This window comes from Sus scrofa, chromosome 2 (assembly GCF_054392235.1).
Source record: "Sus scrofa isolate SSC_HxYL_T2T_F1_AM1 chromosome 2, Sscrofa_HxYL_maternal_Yorkshire_Landrace_v2.0, whole genome shotgun sequence".
In the NCBI taxonomy this organism is placed as follows: domain Eukaryota; kingdom Metazoa; phylum Chordata; class Mammalia; order Artiodactyla; family Suidae; genus Sus; species Sus scrofa.
Window position 1 is genome coordinate 127,096,375 of NC_139384.1, and position 16,212 is coordinate 127,112,586.

The 16,212-nt window shown below is 44.3% G+C and overlaps 1 protein-coding gene and 1 long non-coding RNA gene across 28 annotated transcripts in view; one reads left to right on the plus strand and one right to left on the minus strand.

The window, feature by feature from the left end:
* MCC (MCC regulator of WNT signaling pathway) overlaps window positions 1-16,212 on the plus strand; it is a 454,523-nt gene that overhangs the window by 303,586 nt on the left and 134,725 nt on the right. The gene's annotated exons all lie outside the window — the stretch shown is intronic.
* LOC146405677 (uncharacterized) lies at window positions 1,650-8,158 on the minus strand. Its single transcript, XR_014838542.1, has 2 exons — window positions 3,356-8,158; window positions 1,650-3,309 (listed from the first exon to the last, which is right to left on the minus strand). It is a non-coding gene; the product is annotated as an uncharacterized LOC146405677 (long non-coding RNA).

Here is a 16,212-nt window from a genome sequence, read left to right on the forward strand (position 1 = left end):
CCCAAAGTGCTCATGTTTTCAAACCTATCATGGCAATTCCCATAATTATTTTCTCCATGTTCTCCTTTCTCCTTCTTCCTCTTTTTTTTTTCTTTTTTAAAATTTTTTGTTTTAGGGCCACACCCACGGCATATGGAGGTTCCCAGGCTAGGGGGCGTCATCATAGCTGTAGCTGCCGGCCTACCCCATAGTCACAGCAGTGCAAAGATATGAGCTGTGTCTGTGACCTACACCGCAGCTCACGGCAACACCGGATCCTTAACCCATTAAGCGAGGCCAGGGATCCAACCTGCATCCTCATGGATGTTAGTTAGATTCATTTCCTCTGAACCACAACAAGAACTCCCCTTTCTTCTTCTGCATCTCTTGGCTTCCTTCAGCATTAGTGGCTACCTCCGGGTGTATGGCACATCCATTCTGCTTCCCCTGCCCTTTGGATTGAATTCTTTCCCTTTTCCCTTCTTACCCACAAAACCACAAGGGCGATGCAAATTAGTGTCTCCTCTTCCCCTCCCACACAACAGAGGTCTCTAGACTGTGGCAGTTGTGGAATTTCTATACAGGAGGGACTTGGGATGCTCCGGGGCAAGGGACTGGGCGTGGGGGGCGAAGGGAGCTTGTCTTAAAGCTTGGTTTTCATAGCCAGCACAATCTTTACACGACTGTAAAGACCCTACATCTTTACATGACTGTTTTTATTGGATGCTTGCAGAAGAGCTGTGGATACCATGAGGGCTGAAGCCTGCCTTAGCTGGGTGAGCCCAAGTTCAGTGATCTCTGCAATGCTGACTTTAAGGCAATGTGTGGTGTTAGCTTTGCCAAATCTTTCCCCTGCCCTGTCTGCCCCTCCCCACCTCCCATCTGTTTGCTGCCTTTTCCCTTAACTTGAAACCCCACCCTCCAGGAAGGCTTAATAAAAAATCCATACACACATCAGAAAAGCTGTGGCCCGCGCCCCCTCTTCAGACTTGGAGGTTCCGAATTCCATAAACCACAAGAGTTTTGTGCATATGATATATTCTGGAATTTGAAGTCACCACAGACAAGGTCTGCTTTCTATTACTGTCTTTCGTAGCATAGATTGATCATTCCATATACTCCACTAATGCATTTCTTTGGAAATCATTTCACTTATGGGGAATAACTAATGTCTTTAAAGTGTTTTTTTGTTTGTTTGTTTTTTAGTACATGGATAACTGCATTTTTGTCTATAAAATGCAATAGAAAGAAATGCAATTACATTTTTTTAGAAGGTTTTAAAGAATCAGATTATGTAAAAAACTGGTCTCTGAATGGATATAAAGCTACTCTTAACATCTGGAATTTATTAGGGGGAAAAAAAGGAGCACATTTTCAGCCAAATTCTGACACTCTGCTGTTGAGTTATCAATTCCTTATGGCTCGCTAGTTGCCGTGTTGATGGGAGCATGTATAGTGCAGAAGCTCCACGTGGGCTTGCCGTGGTGTGCCCGTGGTTTATTACTGCACTAGGCATAAAAAAAGTCAAGGTAACCCTTTTTAAGGGTCCTCTCTGGCTCTGTGCTTCCTCAGGAAATGCTTTGATGGGTTGTCAGTTTTTCTTTGTGCACATAAATCTGTTGCCCCAAAGAATGCCATATCTGATGGGGTGGGGTAGTTTTTTGGTGTGGGGGTTTTTTGGGCTGCACCTGCAGCATAAGGATGTAGTTCCTAGGCCAGGGTGCAGCCTGTGCCACAGTAGTGACAACACCGGGTCTTTAACCTGCTGAGTGATAAGAGAACTCCTGGGGTAAATTATTAATGTGTAAAATCTTGAGATAGCAGGCAACTTTGAATAATTATTTTATTTTCTTTTAACATGGCAATTGAAAGGGCAAGTGGATAGGTAAGATTAGATTTCTCTGCGCCAGGTAAGATTGTCTTAAAAGTCTAGGGAGTTTCTGCCAAGGCTCAGCATAGGCAAATCTGACTAGTATCCATGAGAATGCAGGTTCAATCCCTGGCCTCACTCAATAGATTATGGAGCCCATGTTGCCATGAGCTGTGGGGTATGTCGCAGGTGAAGTTTGGATCTGGCGTGGCTGTGGTGTAGCCCTGAAGCTGTAGCTTCTATATGACCCCTAGCCTGGGAACCTCCATATGCCTCAGGTTCTGCCCTAAATAGCCCAAAAAAAAAAAAAAAAAAAGTCTAAAGGGAGTTGGGATCTCTTTCATTGCAAATTTAAGGTAGTTCATTCACTGTACCTCTTTTTTCACTCTTGCTCGTTATTTGGCGAGAGGTGGAGCTATTCCTTTTATTCCTTTATTTAATCACCTTTAAATAAGGAGATTGGTACTGCAGTCATTTTCCCATAGCCCTGGTCTTGCAGGTATGTAAATGCCACAGCGCAGCAAGCGATGAAGTGCCCTGGTCCTGGGCTTCTGTAAATGTTACTCGGTTAACCAGGGCACAATCGCCAGGGTTTTAAAACGCCAAGAAAACCAGCCCCAAAAGCTTGCTCTGAGGTGGCCTGGCCTCCCTAGAAATGACCTCTGTTTTTCTTTGCCACATGAAAAGAAATGTCCTCCATAATCACTCCATGTTGACTCACCTTTTTCACCCGACACATCTCTTGGTGTAAAATGAATCACCAGACTGGAATGAATTTCGAAAGGCTGTAGACAAAACTCCCAGGCAGGACTGTACCCACATTAGCCCAGAGAGAGGAGACACACCCTTGTCTGGAAAGGTTTTCCAGGAGAGAAATTCCATAGCCATTGCTGCACCTTTTAAGACAGAACAAGCTGCAGTGTCAGGGTGAGGTTGAAAGCACACCGGAATCCTCAAGCTGAAATGTAGACTCATTATCTCAGGCTGTGTATGCTGGTGCCTGCTCTCTGTGTAAGAGCTCATGATTTACGTGTTGACTCGGGCTAACTGGCCTTCATCCTTCTTGCCTTGGAGTCAAGAATCCCACATCAAATTTGTGATATTTTTCTGGGAGCCCAAAGAGAGGCTCCGGGTTTTTTTAATAAACGAAGTCCTGGATGGAGACCGATAGGAAGACTCTCCCATGGAGTCTTTGGAATTTGTCATCCTGTTTAGCAATCTCAGAATGCTGTTTGCATTTAAAGTGTAACATCACCCACACTGTTTCATAATTAGCATCAGAAACTTGACAACAGGGCAAACAAAAAGGGCAACTCATTCAGGCCTCTAAGGACTGTGCATCCGAATATCAGGTCAAAGCTGGCTCCCCACCTTTCTTTCTTTCTTTTTTTTTTTTTTTTTTTTGATCTTTTCAGGGCCTCACCCAGGCCTGGGGTCAAATCGGAGCTACAGCTGCCAGCCTATACCACAGTCACAGCAACACCAGATCCGAGCTGCATCTGTGACCTATACCACAGCTCACGGCAACACCAGATCCTTAACCCACTGAGCGAGGCCAGGAATCGAACCTTCGGCCTCATGGATACTAGTCAGATTTGTTTGCATTGAGCCACAACGGGAATTCCTTTTTTTCTAGCTCCATGTTTAGTCCTGTGCCTAGTGATGGACAGTATCCACTTCTCTAGCATGTAAGCTTAGCTTTAGTAGTTTGAGTACATTTTGGTTTTTGCATTGTTGAAACCGCAATATTTCTAGTCCCTGGCAGATGTAGGCTTTCCTTTGATACTTTAATCTAGGTTGGCAATGTTCCATTCTTAAACAGCCTGGAATCTTTAATATTTTTTCTGCTCACTGTCTTTCTGCTTGTGGAAAATAAATTGAGGCAGCTTTAGGGAATTTTCTGTTTGCATTTCTATATCTATAAGGAGGTAAGTGGAAGCGGATGTTGGGGAGAGGGTAGACATGGCAAGAAATTCAAGGATTTTATGTCACTTCTTTTGCTATGGAGTGTTTGGTCTGTTGAGTAAGTTCAGACTTCTTGATCTTGGGAAGATATGCAGCTCTTCCCATACAAGCACCGGGGGAGTTTTGTTTGTGAGTAAACATTTATGATGGGAAGAGACCAATGCTGTATTAAAAATGTGTGATGAAAGGACATCTCACCTCTAGGAGGCTGGAGGCTATTTGGTTACCCCCAGAGCCTCCCACTCCCCTGAGCATCCGACTTGTCTGTCTCTGCCTCCATCCCTCAGCGTGGTCAAGACCATGTTTGGGGTTTGCTGGAGGACTGTGTACTAGAGGCTGGAAGATGGCCCCTCCCCACTGGGGACTCCTTCCATTTAGAGAAGGTCAGACACCACTGATGGTTTCTGTTTCATCAGCCGTCCAGCGTGGCCTCCTCTTCATCCTTTCTGCTGCTTCTCTGCTAAGGCTGGTGCTGCAGGCCCAGGACAGCCAAGGGCCAGGTGAGCAGCGCTGTAGGAGACCTCTCCTTGTCCTTAGCTTCCCCGCCCACAGGCAGTGCATCCTGCCACACCCTCCGCTGTATTTATTCATTTCAGAACTCGCCGGTGAAATGGAGGAGGCAGGAAAGGGGAATAAGTCAATTTGTAAGAGACAAAATTGTCCAGGCATAGGTGATAAAATGCATTCTCTCTAGGTGGGGTGCGGCAAGGAGGCTTTGTTTATTCAGATGCTGCGGAGCTGTTCAGACCTTTCGAATTTATATTGCGTTGCGGTTTCTAGGGGCCAAGTGGGAGGGTCCAGTGCCTTTGAGGGAGCAGCAGCTCCTTACAGGAAAGGAGCCGGAATGCTGTCAAGCTGGCCTCAAACCACAGTGTTTTTGTTCTAGTCTGTGGCTCACTTGCACCTGCAATTCTGACCTCTTTGGGATCAGGCAAGGGATTGTGAAACACTCCCCGGGTGCTGGCCCGGTCGGTGCTGGTGGTTGGGTGGGGGGCACACCTACCTGGATGGGTTAGTGGCTCTCCTGCCCGTCCCCTGCCCTGTGCTTCCTTCCTCCTGTCTCGGCACTGGCAAAACAAGGACAGGAGGTCTCGCGGCAACTCCCTGCTGGTGCCAGTGGTGTTTCCAGCTTGTGCAGCAGTCCTATCAGCCATCTGGCACTGAGCGCCACGGAGCACCCGCCAAGTCCACAATCCCGGCTGCTCACCCTCTCTCCAAGGACACCTCAGATCATGTGATCTAAAACATTTGACCCCGAATGCCCCTGGTGAATGAGATGCAGTAATGGTAAAGAGGATGGTCAGCTGGGGAGGATGTTTTTGTTTTTTTTTTTTCCTTTTTTCTTTTTTAGGTCTTTTTGCCATTTCTTGGGCTGCTCCCGCGGCATATGGAGGTTCCCAGGCTAGGGGTCTAATCGGAGCTGTAGCCTCCGGCCTATGCCACAGCCACAGCAAGGCGGGATCCGAGCTGCGTCTGCAACCTACACCACAGCTCATGGTCAACGCTGGATCCTCAACCCACTGAGCAAGGCCAGGGATCGAAACTACAACCTCATGGTTCCTAGTCGGATTCGTTAACCACTGCGCCACGACGGGAACGCCAGGATGTAGTTTTAAGTACTAGAAAAACTGTGCCTCCGTTTCCTTATCTATAGATGAGGTAATAATGGCTCCCATCTTGTTGGGTGAGATTTCAGTGAAAAACCCATATGAGGCCATTGGCAGGGTCCCTGGCACCTAGATATGTGCTGCACAAAATTCATCTGGAGTGTGGTGCTTGGTCCTAGGTAACGATGTACCAAAGGAACACTGACATCCTGAAGGTGCCCCTGGGGGATGGAGAAATGTTCTAGAGATGTGGTGACTTAGAAGGGATATTAATGATACCGTGAATTACTTGGAAAGTTGGAAGGATAGAAGGAAGTACTACATTAAACATTGTTTCACCAAAGCTATTTATTTTATAAGCAATTTGTATTTACACGTAGGAAGATACCTGACATGCCTGCAAGTGGTGTGAACTCTAGGTGGTAGGGGTAAGGATGATGTAAATTCTTTTTTTTTTTTTTTTTTGCCTTTTCCAGGGTCGCACCTGCAGCATATGGAGGTTTCCAGGCTAGGGGTCGAATTGGAGCTGTAGCTGCTGGCCACAGCCACGGCTAATGCGGGATCCAAGCCTCATCTGCAACCTACACCACATCTTACGGCAACGCTGGATCAAGGCCTGACATTGAACATGCATCTTCGTGGATCCTCGATGGGTTCATTATCACTGAGCCACCATGGGAACTCCTATGTATATTTTCTAGTTTTCTAAATTCTCTGTTCAGCAAATTTGTCTGAGGTTCAGCCATGTGCCGGGCACCCTTCATTGTGTTCATTGGCTATTTCCCCAGTTACATGGCATGTCTGCCTTCTTGGAATACATCGCCTCATGGGGAAGTGAGGCAACCAAAAACGTGTGTGATAGCTTGTCAGGGACTGATACATATTAGGAAAAAATAAAGCAAGTGAAAGGCTAGAGGAAGAGGAGGAGAGAAGGAAAACTTGTTCCAGGTGGGTGGTGGCGACAGGTGAAAAGCAGCCTGAATGAATTGAGGGACTGAGCGTCCATATGGGAAATTATGACTCCCATGTTAATTATATTTCTCTGTTTTGTTGGCAACATACTGTATTGTGCATATCATGCAATTTATTCAGCTACTCTTTTTCTTTTTTCTTCTTTTTTTTTTTTTTTACTATCACAAGCAGGTCTTTGTACATATCCTTGCTTTTACAGTAAGCTCTTTTGTCTTTTTACCATTCAGATTTTTTTTTTTTTTTTAAGGGCCTTGCCGTATGGAAATTCCCAAGCTAGGGGATCTCATCAGAGGTACAGCTGCCAGCTTACACCACAGCTCACAGCAATGCCAGATCCTTCACCTTCTGAGCAAGGGCAGGGATCAAACTTGCAACCTTACGGATACTCGTCGGACTTGTTTCCGCTGCACCACAACAGGAACTCCCCAGATACACTTTTATGGAAGGTCATTTTGGGATCACTTTATGTGTCCCACTTGCTTCTTGACCATCTCTTACCTTGTGTTATGAGGAACCAGAGGTGGGGTACAGGCTGGGTGTGCCACTACTCCAGTTTCTAGGCTATTGAGGATAAATGTGGTTGCCTGCCGACATGCGGGCCCAGCCAGGATGTAGGGAGCAGCTGATCCAACTTGCACATGTTGAGGGGCGGGCAGAGCATGGATTACTCTGATTAATGTGATCTAGGCGTCAAGCTGATGAGTCATTCTGATTGCTTAGTCAGGGTTTGTATAAACAAGGAGGTAGGAGAGTAAACCATCAGTGCTTTCAAGGCCCAGTGTATCTTGATACCTTTTAGCAAGCACAGAGCGTGGTATGACGATTGTGATAATTCAGATAATAGTCACTGTGGCCAACCTTCTGCCAGGCAGCCTGGTGGTCAAATGAGTTGCCTGTGGCGTGTTCCATTTGAGTTTTCAACTCTGTATGGTTGGGTTTCATTCCCATTCTATTGGGTGAGTAAACTGATGCTCAGGAAATTTTAACAACTTAACCAAGCTTGAACTCGTACTCAGGTCTGGGGGTTTTGTTTGGTTTTGTTTCATGATAAAGCCTCTGTCCTTAACCACTAAACCGTATTTTCCCATCATGTTCTCTCTGTCTTCTCCAGCTCCCGTTTTCCTTCCTTTGTAAAGAATGAGTCCTGGCTGGGAATAGTATTGGTCGTTAGGTGATTTGGAAGGAGAGGAAATTCAGACCTTTTCTTCTCTCTCTCTCACACACACTGTTCTCTGAAGCAATCAGCAGGGTCCCTGGTGGGAGAGAATACTGAGCAGATTGGAAATGGGTCTTCTACCCTTTGCTTGTGCTTTGGCCTAGATGGACTAGCGAGCGGTGAAATGGCCCATCGGTCAGCAGCCCTGTGGTGAGGAAGAAGCCAGAGGCTGAGCCTTCCCTGAAATGGGAGCTCGATGATGGCATCAAGTGTTTGAAAGGGATTTTCTTTAAAAGAAGTAATGCATATGGAAATATCTCCTAGCTGTTTGGAATGCATTTGAAAATGATTGTACTGGAGTTCCCATCGTGGTGCAGCAGAAACGAATCCAGCTAGGAACCATGAGGTTGCGGGTTCGATCCCTGACTTCTTTCAGTGGATTAAGGATCCGGCACTGCCGTAAGCTGTGGCGTAGGTCACAGATGTGGATCGGATCCTGTGTTGCTGTGGTGTAGGCTGGTGGCTACAGCTCCGATTAGACCCTTAGCCTGGGAACCTCCATAGCTGTGGGTGTGGCCCTAAAAAGACAAAAAGAAAAAAAAAAAAAAAGATTGTACTGAATATCTCAAGAGTTGACATCTTGGGTGTCCCCTATGCTTGAATAAAAAGTGAGGATGTGCCTTGAGATTTTTGTACATAGAAAGTTCATATGTATAATGTGTGTTGGAGTCCCCATCGTGGCTCAGTGGAAATGAATCTGACTAGCATCCATGAGGATGCAGTTTTGATCCTTGACCTCCCTCACTGGGTTAAGGATCCCATGCTGCCGTGAGCTGTGGTGTAGATCGAAGATGCGGCTTGAATCTGGCATTTATGTGGCTGTGGTGTAGGCCAGCAGCTACAGCTCTGATTCGACCCCTAGCCTGGGAACCTCGAGTGCAGCCCTAGAAGACAAAAAAAAAAAAAAAAAAAAAAAAGTGTGTTAATACATGTGGGTGTGTAAAGTATGTTTCTGTATGTGTGTGCACACCCATACACACTCAAATCTAAATCTCCAGTTGTTTCCCAAAGAAAAAACACTGTCCTCAGTCCAGTAAAACATAAAGTACTTCCAAAGCACTCAACTATTGCTGTAAACATACCTTGTTCTTTTTCCGATCTGCAAAGTTTATTGAGTGTTTCACCGTTAAAGGTGCTTGGTTTCTCCCGAATGGGGAATTCAATACCTACTAAATTGGATCAATATAAAAATTTATGAACAATGCAGACCTTATCAGGGGACTCTTTTACTCCTGTTCATATAATTCTCTGTGGGAGCTTCTGCCTTGGGGATCACATCCGTATTTAGTGCACACTGAAATATTCATGTCCTCTGATTAGCAGGATTTAATTATTACCTCTCCATCTCCTTCACGATGTGTCATTAGGATGCAGCCCACCTTGAAATTTAAGTGAATGCTGAAGTTTATTGCGATGTCTTTATTTTGCTTGTCTTTCTTTCCAAATATCTTTCTATTGCACTTAATTTCAGTGTCCCTTGCAAAATGAAAAAAAACCCACAAAAAGTAAGAATTTACGTATTAGTGGAAAATGCTTAGGGACTTATTTTTCTAGCAAGTATTATAGAGTAAATATTAAGGTGTGTATGTATCTAATATTCTGTATAGATTTTTTATTTTTTAAGCTCTATCGGTTAAAGTAAACGTTTCCTCACACGGACTGTTTAATTAGCATAATTAAGAGCTTTTCCACCAACACTGCAGTAATGTTTTCCTCTAACTTTCCCTCCTAGGGTATGGAACTAGCCGGAGATTAAATTTCCTCTCCTGCTCTCCTGGGTTTCATATCAGCTAAATGGTCTTGTGTTTCTCAAAATGGTGGATGTTTTAAAGAATTAAAACGTTTTCCCTCATGCTAATTTTGCAGTCCTGCTTGTTCCTGTCTGATAAAAAGAACCCTCTGTCAGAGACCTTATCTTCTCATTCGTTTCATGGCTATCTGTCAGATCTCAGAAGTGCTAGGTTAGTCGGTTGCAAAGCATAAGGTGTGGTGAGTGTGAACCAGGCTCTGGGGTTAGACAGACCAGAGAGCTTTGATTCCAGCTCTGCCACTTACTAGTTTGACAAGTTACTGAACTTCTAAGCCTCGATTCCTACCTCTTTATTTTTTTTTATTTTTAAAAATTACGTATTGCTTTTTGCTTTGTAGGGCCGTACCCATGCCATGTGGAAGTTCCCATGCTAGGGGTCGAATCAGAGCTGTAGCCACAGAAATGCTGGATCTGAGCCGTCTGTGATGTATATTACAGCTCACGGCAACGCCGGGTTCTTAGCCCACTGATAGAGGCCAGGGATTGAACCCCGTGTCTTCATGGATACTAGTTGGACTCATTTCCGATGAGTCATGATGGGAACTCCCAATTCCTACCTCTTTAAATTGAGGTTAACTACGCACCTATCCCATAAATGTATGTGAAAAATACTTGAGAAAAGTGCACACTTTAAATGTTGCCGTAGCACGTAGTACACATCCACATGTTAATTAATATTATTCCCACTAAAATTAGGTGACTTATTTAATTTTTTATTGAAGTATAGTTGATGTATATTATGTAAGGTATATGTGTGCAATATAGTGATTCGCAATTTTTTTTTCTGTCTTTTTGCCTTTTCTTGAGCCACTCCTGCAGCATATGGAGGGTCACAGGCTAGGAGTCTAATCGGAGCTGTTGCCACTGGCCTATGCCAGAGCCACAGCAACACCAGATTTGAGCCGTGTCTGCAACTCACACCACAGCTCACGGCCATGCCGGTTCCTCAACCCACTGAGCAAGGCCAGGGATCGAACCTGCAGCCTCATGGTTCCTAGTTGGATTCGTTAACCACTGAGCCAGGATGGGAACTCCTAATGATTCACAATTTTTAAAGGTTATATTCCATTTATAGTTATTATAAAATATTGGCTATATTTCCTGTTCTACAACATATCCTTGTAGCTTGTTTTATGTATAGTATAGTAGTTTGTACATCTCCCCCTTCCCTCTCCCCACTGGTAAGCCACTAGTTTGTTCTCTGCATCTGTGAGTCTGCTTCTTTTTTGTTATATTTGTTGTATTTTTTAGATGCACCATAAAAGTGAGATTATATGGTATTTGTCTTTAGCTATCTGACTTATTTCACTTAGCATAAAGACCCATCCATTCATCTCTTGATGGACACTTAGGTTGCTTCCATATCTCGGTAATCATAAATAACGCTGCTCTGACCACTGAAGTGCATGTATCTTTTTGAATTAGTGTTTGTGGGTTTGTTGGTTTTTTGTTTTTTTTTAATATATTAATATACCCAGGAATGAAAGTGCTCCATCTTTTGGTAGTTCTATCTTTAGTTTTTTTTAAAAACCTCCATACTGTTTTCCTCAGTGGCTGCACCAATTAACATTCCCACCAACAGTGTATGAGTGTTTCCTTTTCTCCACATTCTTGCCAACATTAGTGTTCTTTTTGTTGATGGCCATTCTGACAGGTATGAGGCGATACCTCATTGTGGTTTTGATGTTCATTTCCCTGATAATGAGCAGCATTGAACATCTTTTCATGTGGTTGTTGGCTATCTTCATTTCTCTTTGGTAAAACATCTGTTCCGTTTTTCTGCTCATTTTTTAAAAATTTAGGTTGTTTTTTTATGTTGAACTGTATGAGCTGTTTATATATGTTGAATATTAACCCCTAATTGGTCATATCATTTGCAAATGTTTTCTCCCATTCAGTAGATTGTCTTTTTGTTTTGTCAGTGACTTCCTTTGCTGTGCAAAAGCTTTTAAGTTTAATTGGGTCCCGTTTGTTTATTTTTGCTTTTATTTCCTTTGTTTTAGGAGACAGATCCAAAAAAATGTAGTTATGAGTTACGTCAAAGAGTGTTTTGCCTATGTTTTCCTCTAGGAGTTTTATGGTATCCAGGCTTACATTTAGGTCTATAATCCATTTTCAGTTTATTTTTATATATGATGTTAGAGAATGCTCTAACTTCATTCTTTTACATATAGCTTTCCAGTTTTCTTAGCACCACTCGTGACAGAGACTGTCTTTTCTCCATTGTATATTCTTGCCTCTTTTGTCATAGATTAATTGACCATAAATGCACAGGTTTATTTATGGCTCTCTCTCTGTTCCACTGATCTATGTGTCTATTTTTGTGCCAGTACCATCCTATTTTGATTACTGTAGCTTTGTAGTATTATCTGAAGTTAGAGAATGCAATTCCTCCAGCTCTCTTCTTTTTCAGATTTTTTTTAGCTCTTCAGGATCTTTTGTGTTTCCACACACATTTTAAAGTGACATGTTCTAGTTAGTATGCAAGGATGTTTCAGTACTTGCAGATCAACCAGTGTCATATACCACATTAACAAACTGAAGGGTAAAAATCATATCATCATCCCAATAGATGCAGAAAAAGCTTTTGATAAAATTCAGCGTCTATGTATGATAAAAACTCTCCAGAAAGTGGGCATAGAGGGAACATATCTCAACATACTAAGGGCCTTATATGACAGACTCACAGCTTACATCATACTCAATAGTGAAAGGCCGAAAGCATTTACTCTAAGATCAGGAACAAGACAAGGCTGTCTACTCTTGCCACTTTTATTCAACATAGTATTGGAAGTCCTAGCCACAACAATAAGACAAGAAAAATAAATAAAAGGAATTCATACCAGAAAGAAAGAAGTAAAACTGTCACTTTTTGCAGATGACATGATACTATACATAGAAAAACCTGAAAACACCACCAGAAAACTACTGGAGTTCATCAATAAATTGGGTAAAGTTGCAGGATACAAAATTAATATACAAAAATCTGTTGCAGTAGTTCCCGTCGTGGCTCAGTGGTTAACAAATCCAACTAGGAACCATGAGGTTGCAGATTCGATCCCTGGCCTTGCTCAGCAGGTTAGGGATCTGGCATTTCTGTGAGCTGTGGTGTAGATTGCAGATGTGGCTTGGATCCCTCATTGCTGTGGCTCTGGCGTAGGCCAGCAGCTATGGCTCCAATTCGACCCCTAGCCTGGGAACCTCCATATGCCACAGGAGCGTCCCAAGAAATGGCAAAAAGACAAAAAAAAAAAAAATGCTGCATTTTTATATACTAACAATGAAGTATTAGAATAAGAAATTAAGGAAATAATCACATCAAAAAAAATAAAATACCTGGGAATAAACCTACCTAAGGAGGTAAAAGCCTGTACTTGGAAAACTGATGAAAGAAATTGAAGATGACACAAAAAGATGAAAAGATAAAATCTGGTATTGGATTAGAAGAATTAACACTGTTAAAATGACCATACTACCCAAGACAATCTACTAATTCAGTGTAACTTATTTTTAGAGGAGCATATTTTTGCAGATTGTATGGGATTGAGGATTATCTTCAAAGTTGGGGTGGTCAATTTTGGACACCTCCCCTCCCTGACAGCCATCTCCCCAGACATTTATGAAGCAAGGGAAGAACTGGATTGGCTTAGGTGGGTCCTGGGGGTGATGTAGCTGTTTTCACAGTTAGTACTGGGGTCAGGCTTTGGGATTTGGTGCCATCAGTTCCATCAGGTACTCTTGGATGCAGTTTTTCTCGTGGATAGTATTTTAGTGCTACCATGTTGAAGGGGACTTACGAATGCTGTTTCCAAGAACTAAATTTCACTGGAGGTTTAAACAGTAACTTGGGGGCTACTGATCAATGAAATCATCAGGTAAAATGAAAGACGAAAAGCTGCTGCTTTCTGAGTTGATCTAAGGCAGCAAAAAGTGATTAGCATGCAAGGGGGGCAGTCTTGTAGATGGTGTTTAATGAGTTTTAGGTTTCAAGGCTATGAAGATCCTTTCTTGAAAAATTACACAGCAGGTGCCCCTAGTTGGAATTCTAGCAGTAAACAGAAATGTTCCAGTCCTGGAAACTACTGAACAGTCCTGATTGTGTCCATCTGGCAGGGACTGCTACCCTTTTGCCAGGGATTTTGTTCTTTATGTATCTGAATTAGAGCACCTAGGGTGTGGGGAATTTTGTGAAGGAAGCCAAACGAGGCTGCTTTCTCATACAGAGAAATGTCTCCTGCTATTTCCAAAGACGTGGCTGAGATATAGACATTTATTCACTACCCAGGAGCTCTTGGATTGCCATGTGGGAGAGCAGGAAGCCTCTGGACAGAGAATGGGGAAATCTGAATTTGATGAGCTTTGTTTCTCTGAGTCTGTTTAATGCCTTTCCAACGAAGGAACGAAACTAGGCATTCTTGAATTCCCTCGCTAGTGGTAAGGTTCTGTGTGATTCTGAGCACCTTTCAGTTTCCAGGGGAAAGATGTTGCTGATCAGTTCTGTATATAGTGACCCTTCCTTTTGCAGTGAGGTGCTGCACGTCCTTTCTGGGGCCAGTGGGCAACTAAAGTATGCAAAGCCCCAGGTGCACAACTCAGGGCAGGGCCATCTAGACTGAAATCCTTCTCAAAAGGATGAAAAAGCACAGGGAGTTAGAGTGCCCCACATTCATGCCAAGCTGATTAACTGCCCGTCCTAAGCTTCGGTACTGTCCCTAGAGAGCTTGCCCTGCCACATCCGAGTGCTCCTGCCTCTCCCCACATGCCCACCCCTGCCAATGCACACCTCTGACCTCCCACCCCATACCTTCCCTTCCACCCACATGCATGCGCGCATGTGTACTGCAAGCTGGGGCATCAGTGGCATGTTGAGTCAAAGCATCAGCAGCATATGGAGCAGAGAAGATGAGAGCTTGGAGTGTCTGTGTGTGAATATCTCTTCCATTGTTTATCAGTTTCCTGCCCTTGGGGTGATTGCCTATTCCTCCTCTGTGCCTTGGTTCCTCATTTGTCAGAAGGAAGTAATAATACCTATGTCATAGCATTATGGTGAGGGTTCAATGAAATACTGCATGAAATGTGCTTAGCCTAAGTGCCTGGTACCCATTAAAGATTCACCAAGTGATGACTATTAATGTTATGACTTACTGCTCTCGAGTTGCCTGGAATCCTTAAAATATTCCCAGAGCTTGGCTTGGGGTTGTGACACTGCCTTTCTTCTGCAGGAGTCTGCATCCGATTGAATTACGTAAAGTCTAGAAGGCACTTAGGGCAGAACTGGTCAAGAATGTGTTCAGTAAAGTTTAGTTGAGCTTACTTCTTCCCCTTTAAGGAAGAGAACAGTTCACTAAACGAGAGAAGTTGGCATGACCTATTGTCATTACTCAGCCATGAGCAAAAACCGTGTCTGTCTTGTAAGCTGGAGGGCAAGTGGCCCAATTGGAAGGACAGGATGGGGCTTCCCATCATCACTGGTGGGAAGGAAATAGCAGTACCCTGGCAGCGAATGGCTTACAGGAGCCAGACCAAGTAAGGAGAGAGAAAGAACAAGCACAGTTGGCTCAGAGTGAGCTTACCTGCTAACAAAGCAGGGAAGGCCAGCTTGGCCGTCTCACCATTGGTGCTCCACGGTGGCCATCTCTGGATGGGGACTAGGGCATGAACTCATTCCTGTTTAAGATGTGACTGTGGAAGCCTTTGGTCCCTCTGAGGACAGTGCTATGAAAGTGTGCTCCTACGTCCCAGAAAGAGTAGTAAAATGGTAGACCTAGAGTTTTGCAGCCTAGATTTCTGGTCCTGGATCCCCCTCACCAACTGTGGTCCTTGGGAAGAGTACTTGTCCTTCAGAGAATTGGGAATCAGAGCCTCCTTGTGGACCCCAGAGCTTTGGGATGATGGAGACCCAGTGGGATGATGCCTGGGAGGTGCCAAGTGGTGAGGACCGTGCCAGCATGTGTGTGTTGTTTTTATCACCAGTAGTAGCAAGATGAGGAAGTACCTTATAACCAGAAATACAGACCGTTGCTCTTGGGGGCTCAATAGAGTCACTAGGTTGCAGGCTTAAAAGAGTACCTTAAGAGGAGTTCCCGTTATGACTAGGACTAGTATCCATGAGGATGTGGGTTCAATCCTTGGCCCCCTCAGTGGGTTAAGGATCCAGTGTTGCTGTGAGCTGTGGTGTAGGTCACACACATGGCTTGGATCTGGTGTGGCTGTGGCTGTGGCGCAGGCTGGCAGCTACAGCTCCAATTCGACCCCTAGCCTGGGAACTTCCATATGCCACATGTGCGGCCTTAAAAAAGAAAAAAAAGGAGTTCCTCTCGTGGCTCAGTGGTTAGCAAATCTGATCAGGAACGATGAGGTTGCAGGTTCGATTCCTGGCCTTGCTCAGTGGGTTAAGGATCTGGCGTTGCCGTGAGCTGTGGTGTAGGTTGCAGACGCGGCTTGAATCCCGCGTTGCTGTGGCTCTGGCATAGGCCGGCAGCTATGGCTTCGATTCGACCCCTAGCCTGGGAATCTCCATATTTTGCGGGAGCGGCCCAAGAAATGGCAAAAAAGACTGAAAAAAAAAAGGCAAAAAAGGGATCTTAAGAAGTGTGGGAGTTTCTTTTGTAGCTCAGTGGTAATGAACCTGCCTAGTATCCATGAGGATGCAGGTTCGATCCCTGGTTCCTCTCAGGGGGCTAAAGATCTGATGTTACCGTGAGCTGTGGTGTAGGTCGTGTATGCGACTGGTAGCATAGGCCAGCAGCTACAGCTCTGATTGGACCCCTAGCCTGGGAACCCCCATTGCCAC